Raw genomic sequence first — 7,598 nt, forward strand, 5'->3', positions numbered from 1 at the left:
GGTGAAGTTTATTAGGATTCTAGCCTCTACCACAGGGACCCTAATCTCCCCGTAAATCGGCTGAACTGATGTCTCGAGAAGTCCCCAACGAAATCGTGGATTAGTCGTCTGAGATATGTATATTCAAGCTGGTGGTTCGTCAATGTCTGATGAAAGACGCACTCTGAACCCATGTAGAATGTGATAACCTTATGCTAGTTCAACGCATTCATATTGATGAAGAACAAATATACATCTTTGAATTAATCAAACACGGATTGAAGAGAAACAGTAATACTTTTATTAATTCATAGGACTCAGCAGGGCTCCTCCCCTCAACCTAGGAGGTTTAGAAACTCATACTGAAGAGAAAATACAATGGAAAAAGTGAATAATGCTGAATGGTGGTAAAAGTTTCTGAATAATATGAATCTAATCCCTTAAATACTAAACAAATGACTAGTAAGGGTAAAACAATCTGTTTAGTGCTAAAATCCACTTCTGAGACCCACTTGGTGAGTGTTTGGACTGAGCTTTAATGCGATCCACGTGCTATGAGGCTCCTTGGGCATGGAATGCCAACTAGGGGGTCCTCTCTGGGCTTTTGGATGTTGGGCTCTGCTCTTTGGGCGCTGGACGCCTGGAAGGGGGCAAGAAGCTGGCGTTGGATGCCAGTTTTGGGCCTTTTAATTCAAAGTAAAGTATAAATTATTATATATTTCTGGAAAGCTCTAGAAGTTAGCTTTCCGTAGCAATTGAGAGCGCTCCATTTGGACTTCCATTGCTCCAAAAAAGCTCTTCTGAATGCAAGCAGGTGAGATCTGGACAGCATCTGTAGTGCTTTCTCTGTCTCTAAATCAGACTTCTGCTCCAACTCCTCAATTTCAGCCAGAAAATACCTGAAATTGCCAAAAAAAATAAAAACTCATAGTAGAATCCAAAAATATAAATTTAACACTAAAACCTATAAAAACTTAATAAAAACTAAAAAAAACACACTAAAAACTATATGAAAGTGATGTCAAAAAGCGTATAAAATATCCGCTCATCACAACACCAAACTTAAACTGTTGCTTGTCCCCAAGAAACTAAAAACACAATAGGATAAAAAGAAAATTAAGATACAATAAATTTCTAAGTTTCAAATGAAGCTTAGTTAAAAATCAGATAAGCGGGACTTAGTAGCTTTTTGCTTCTGAATAGTTTTGGAATCTCACTATCCATTGAAATTCAGAGATGTTGGCATCTTTAGGAGCATAGAGTCCAGATAATATTATTGACTTTCCTAGTTAAGCTTATTTTGATTCTTGAACACAGCTTTTAGAGTCTTGGCCGTGACCCTAAGCACTCTATTTTTTAGTATTACCACTGGATACATTCATGCCACAGACACTTTTCCTGGGTGAACCTTTTCAGATTGTGACTCAGCTTTGCTAGAGTCCCCAGATAGAGGTGTCCAGAGTTCTTAAGCACACTCTTTTGCTTTGGACCACGACTTTAACTGCTCAGTCTCAAGCTTTTTACTTGACACCTTCACACCACAAGCACATGGCTAGGGACAACTTGGTTTAGCCACTTAGGTCAGGAGTTTATTCCTTTGGGCCCTCCTATCCACTGATTCTCAAAGCCTTGGGTCCTTTTACCCTTGACTTTTGGTTTAAAGGGTTATTGGCTTTTTCTGCTTTTTATTTTTTGCCATTTTTTTTCGCATGCGTAATTATTTTTTTCTTTTGCAACATGCTTTTTCTTTTTCTTTTTGCTACTTTTTCTTTCTTCATCAATTTTTAGATTTTTCAGATTATTAATAATATTTTTCCTTTTTCATTATTCTTTCAAGAGCCAACATTCATAAATTTCAACTTCAAATATGCACTGTTTATTTCATACATTCGGAAAACAAAAGAAAATGACACCACATCAAACTAATTAAACTAATCTTATTTTAAACCTGAAATTCATGCATCTCTCAGTTCGTTTCAAAAAATTTTTTCATTTAAGCAAGGTGAGAGATTTATGGAATATTTTACAACTTAAAAACATCAAATGCAAATGATCATGTAACTAGAACAAGAGAACAAATAAACAGACAGACAAAAAATAGAAAAATAACAGAAAAGGAGTAAAAGAAAAACCTGAATGATGGTGGCCAGTGCTCCTCCTTGAGGATCCCATGTAGTGCTTGATCTCTTCAATGTCACTCCTTTGTCTTTGTTGAGGCAGCTGCACAGGTTCTTGTGCAGGCTTTCTGGTTTGCTCCATCCTCTTCTTCTATACTTAAGAGTGGTATAAGTCACAAAGCAAAGCTTTTGCAACACCAAACTTAAGAGTTTTTGCTCGTTCTCGAGCAAATATGATCAATAGGGAAGAAGAAGGTGGGGTAGGTGGAGCTTCTGTGGGACCTCTTGGTCCTGAGAGGCTAGGGAATCCAGATTCCCTTTTTCTCTGCACTGGCATTTAAAAGCCCAGGGGCTGCTCCCTGGCTGGGGTTCAATGCCAGCAATGCTCCCCACTTGGGGCATTGAACGCCCAGTAGGGATACCCTGGCTGGCGTTCAACTTTAACACTCTTTCCGGAGTGTTCTGTTTTCACTACTATGAATTCCGTCTCTTGACTGGTGCATATGATCATGACTCTAACAAATGAAAGAAAAATAAAATAAAAGAAAATTAACATGGTTGAGTAACGCTAGGTTGCCTCCCAACAAGCGCTTCTTTAATGTCATTAGCTTGACAGACAACTCATTTCAAGGAGGAAGATAGTCATAGAGGAATAAATCCTCACTCCTTACTGGGAGTTTCCTTCTTGTGCTCTCATGGAATAGTGTAATACGCTTAAGAGACAGGATTTTGTTCACTGTCTGAGGCAGGGTTGGGCTTACAGTAGTATGCTGGTGTCCGTTTTTGTCACTTTCCTCTTCCGTGGTGAATACCATGATAAGATAAGTGAATACCATCATCTTCCATGGTTAAAAACCCTCAGTAGGGATATTCTTCTTTTTCAAGCCCCTAGGTATCTTCCTTTTGAGGCCTTCCTCCTTTGTGGATAGTGTACATCCAACATCAAATTTACGTTTGGTCTTAGGAGGGATTGAGTTAGTTCCATCCAAGGGAGGAGGCTTGGATGCTGAATCCTTTATGCAAGTGCCTCCCTTATCAGGGGGTAATAGAGGGTCAAGGACCTTGAATACCATCCATTCCTTATGCAAGGTAATCCTTGTTCCCTTTTGGATTCCCAGCTTCACCATTACTATACTTGACTGATGAGCGGATAATTTGTACGCTTTTTGGCATTGTTTTTAGTATATTTTTAGTAGATTTTAATTAGTTTTTATTATATTTTTATTAGTTTTTATTTAAAAATCATATTTCTGGACTTTACTATGAGTTTGTGTGTTTTTCTCTGATTTCAGGTATTTTCTGGCTGAAATTGAGGGACCTGAGCAAAAATCTGATTCAGAGGCTGAAAAAGGACTGCAGATGCTGTTGGATTCTGACCTCCCTGCACTCAAAGTGAATTTTCTAGAGCTACAAGGACCCAATTGGCGCGCTCTCAATTACGTTGGAAAGTAGACATTCTGGGCTTTCCAGCAATATATAATAATCCATACTTTTCCCGAGATTTGATGGCCCAAACAGGCGTTCCAAGTCAGCTCAAGAATTCTGGCGTTTAACTCCAAGAAAAGTCTCTACACATGGAAGCTTCAATGCTCAGCCCAAGCACACACCAAGTGGGCCCAGAAGAAGATTTCTGCATTAATTACTGATTTCTATAAACCCTAGGCTACTAGTTCTCTATAAATAAGACCTTTTGCTATTGTATTTTCATCTTTGATAAGTCTTATGCTATCTTAGACACGTTTGAGGCTGGCCTCACGGCCATGCCTAGACCTTGTTCTTATGTATTTTCAACGGTGGAATTTCTACACACCATAGATTAAGGTGTGGAGCTCTGCTGTTCTTCATGAATTAATACAAAGTACTATTGTTTTTTTCTATTCAATTCACGCCTACTTCTTCTCCAAGATATTCATTCGTTCTTCAACTTGATGAATGTGATGATCCGTGACACTCATCATCATTCTCACCTATGAACATATGCCTGACAACCACCTCTGTTCTACTAGCAATGGCTTGAATGCGTATCTCTTGGGTTTCTGATCTAAGATTGGAACCTTCGTGGTATAGGCTAGAATTATTGGCGGCCATTCCTGAGATCCGAAAAGTCTAAACCTTGTCTGTGGTATTCCGAGTAGGATCTGGGAAGGGATGACTGTGATGAGCTTCAAACTCGCGATTGTGGGGCATGTGACAGACGCAAAAGGATCAATGGATCCTATTCCGACATGATCGAGAACCGACAGCTGATTAGCCGATGTTGTGACAGAGCATCAGGACCATTTTCACTGAGAGGACGGGATGTAGCCATTGACAACGGTGATGCCCAACATAAAGCTTACCATGGAAAGGAGTATGAATGATTGGAAGAAGGCAATAGGAAAGCAGAGGTTCAAGGGGAACAAAGCATCTTCATACGCTTATCTGAAATCCACCAATGAATTACATAAGTATCTCTATCTTTATTTTATGTTTATTTTCATCACCTTAAACTCCATAACCATTTGAATTCGCCTGACTTAGATTTACAAGATGACCATAGCTTGCTTCAAGCTGACAATCTCCGTGGGATCGACCCTTACTCACGTAAGGTTTATTACTTGGACAACCCAGTGCACTTACTGGTTAGTTGTGCGGAATTGTGACAAAGTGTGATTCATGTTTGAGAGCTCCAAGTCTTTGGCGCCATTGTTGATGATCATAATTTCATGCACCAAGTTTTTGGTGCCGTTGCCGGGGAAGGAACGAATGAACGAACAATAATTTCGCATTTGTTTCCGGCAACAACAGTGCCAAGTTTGGTCCGGCAATAACACCAAGTTTTTGGCGCCGTTGCCGGGGATTGTTCGAGTTTGGACAACTGACGGTTCATCTTGTTGCTTAGATTAGGTACTTTTCAGAATTTTTAAGAATGAATTCTAGAGTTTCAAGGTGATGTTCTTATCATCACAAAGGCTGATTGATTCTCGTCAATTTAGCTATTGAATGTAATGTCCTGCTGAAGCTTGGCCAAACATGTCTAATCTTTTTAGACTGAAGCTTTAGACTAACATTGCATGATTCCTGGAATTCTTATTAAAAGTTTTGATTCTCTTTATTTTCTTTTCTATATAAATTTTGAAAAAAAATACAAAAAAATTTTAAAATCATAAAACCAAAAATATTTTATGTTTCTTGTTTGAGTCTATTGTCTAATTTTAAGTTTGGTGTCAATTGCATGTCTTTATCCTTCTAATTTTCGAAAATTTATACATATTGTTCTTCATTGATCTTCAAGTTGTTCTTGATGATTTCATTGCTTTGATCTTCAAATTCTCTTGTTTTGTATGTTTTGTTGTTTCTTACATGCATTTTTACAATTTGATCTTAGTTGAATTTTTATTGATTCCCATCATCAAAAATTCAAAAATATTTTTTAAAAAACTATGTCTTTTCAAGTCAATAATACAGAGAATTGAAGAATCAGAACATTCAGCAGAGAAATCAAACAGAAAAAGCTGGGCGTTCAAAATGCCCAGTGAAGAAGGAAAACTGGCGTTTAAACGCCAGCCAAGGTACTTGGCTGGGCGTTTAACGCCCAAAAAGGTAGAGATTTGGGCGTTAAACGCCAAAATGGGAACCATTCTGGGCGTTTAACGCCAAGATGACACTAGAGGAAAGATTTTGTTTTTAATTCCCATTTTTTTTCAAGTTTTCATTTTTTTCAAAATCAAATCTTTTTCAAATCATATCTTTTCAATCATATATCTTTCAAAATCAATTTCTTTCCATTTTATATTTATTTTTGCTATTTTCAAAAAAATCCTTGCTTCAATTAAAGATTTACTTCAAAATTTTCAAGTTGTTACTTGCCTATTAAGAAAGGATCAAACTTTAAATTTTAAAATCATATCTTTTAATTTCTTGATAGTCAAGAAATCAACTTTAATTTTAAAAATTTTTTTTTCTAAAGTGATTTTCAATCATATCTTTTCAAACATATCTTTTCAAACATATCTTTTCAATCACATCTTTTTCAAAATTAATTTTTTTCAATCATATCTTTTTCTAATTTCAAAATCTTTTTCAAAAATCACTTTATTTCTTTCCCAATCTCAATTTTCAAAAAATCTCAATCAATTTTTCAAAAATTTTTCAAAATCTCTTACTTTAATTTTCGAAAATTCTTCTCCTCTTTTCACATCCTTCTATTTAAGGGACTAAGACTCCTCCTCAGGGTACAATTCGAACTCCCTCCTTCTTTATATGTTTGAATTCTCTTCTCCACCTCCTCCTTCTATTCTTCTTTTCCTCTGACACCTTATGGAATCTCTATATTGTGACATAGAGGATTCTCTACTTTCTTGTTCTCTTCTCTTTCATATGAGCAGGAACAAAGATAAAGGCATACTTGTTCAAGCTGATCCTGAACCTGAAAGGACCTTGAAGAGAAAGCTAAGAGAAGCTAAAGAACAATTCTCTTTAGAGGGCCTAACAAAACTCTTCAAAGAAGAAGAAACCATGGCAGCCGAAAATAACAACAATGCCAACAATGCAAGGAAGGTGCTTGGTGACTTTACTGCACCTACTCCTGATTTCTATGGGAGAAGCATCTCTATCCCTGCCATTGGAGCAAACAACTTTGAGCTTAAGCCTCAATTTGTTTCTCTAATGCAACAGAATTGCAAGTTTCATGGACTTCCATTAGAAGATCCTCATCAGTTCTTAGCTGAGTTCTTGCAAATCTGTGCCACTGTCAAGACCAATGGGGTTGATCCTGAAGTCTACAGACTTGTGCTTTTTCCTTTTGCTGTAAGAGACAGAGCTAGGACATGGTTAGATTCACAATCTAAAGAAAGCCTGAACTCTTGGGAAAAGCTAGTCAATGCCTTCTTGCCAAAGTTCTTTCCACCTTAAAAATTGAGTAAGCTTAGAGTGGAAGTCCAAACCTTTAGACAGAAGGATGGTGAGTCCCTCTATGAAGCTTGGGAAAGATACAAGCAATTGATCAGAAGGTGTCCTTCTGGCATGCTTTCAGAATGGAACATCATATGCATATTCTATGATGGTCTGTCTGAACTGTCCAAGATGTCATTGGACAATTCTGTAGGTGGATCTCTTCACCTGAAGAAAACGCCTGAAGAAGCTCAAGAACTCATTGAAATGGTTGCAAATAACCAATTCATGTACACCTCTGAAAGGAATCCTATGAATAATGGGACAGCTCAGAAGAAAGGAGTTCTTGATATTGATACTCTGAATGTCGTATTGGCTTAGAATAAAATATTGACTCAACAAGTTAATATGATTTCTCAGAGTCTGTCTGGAATGCAAAAAGCAACAGGCAGTACTAAGGAAGCTTCCTCTGAAGAAGAAGCTTATGATCTTGAGAACCCAGCAATGAAAGAGGTGAATTACATAGGAGAATCCTATAGAAACACCTATAATCCTTCATGGAGAAATCATCCAAATCTCTCATGGAAGGATCAACAGAGACCTCAACAAGGTTTCAACAACAATAATGGT

The 7,598-nt window shown here is 37.4% G+C and overlaps 1 non-coding gene across 1 annotated transcript; it reads right to left on the bottom strand.

Annotated features, from left to right (window-relative positions):
* Positions 1-6,998: 6,998 nt before the first annotated feature.
* Positions 6,999-7,102, bottom strand: LOC148580412 (small nucleolar RNA R71). The gene has a single exon (XR_015893833.1). It is a non-coding gene; the product is annotated as a small nucleolar RNA R71 (small nucleolar RNA).
* Between the last annotated feature and the right edge of the window lie 496 nt (positions 7,103-7,598).

The sequence above is a fragment of the Arachis ipaensis genome, chromosome B10, assembly GCF_059453495.1.
Source record: "Arachis ipaensis isolate K30076 ecotype BB chromosome B10, ASM5945349v1, whole genome shotgun sequence".
In the NCBI taxonomy this organism is placed as follows: Eukaryota; Viridiplantae; Streptophyta; class Magnoliopsida; order Fabales; family Fabaceae; genus Arachis; species Arachis ipaensis.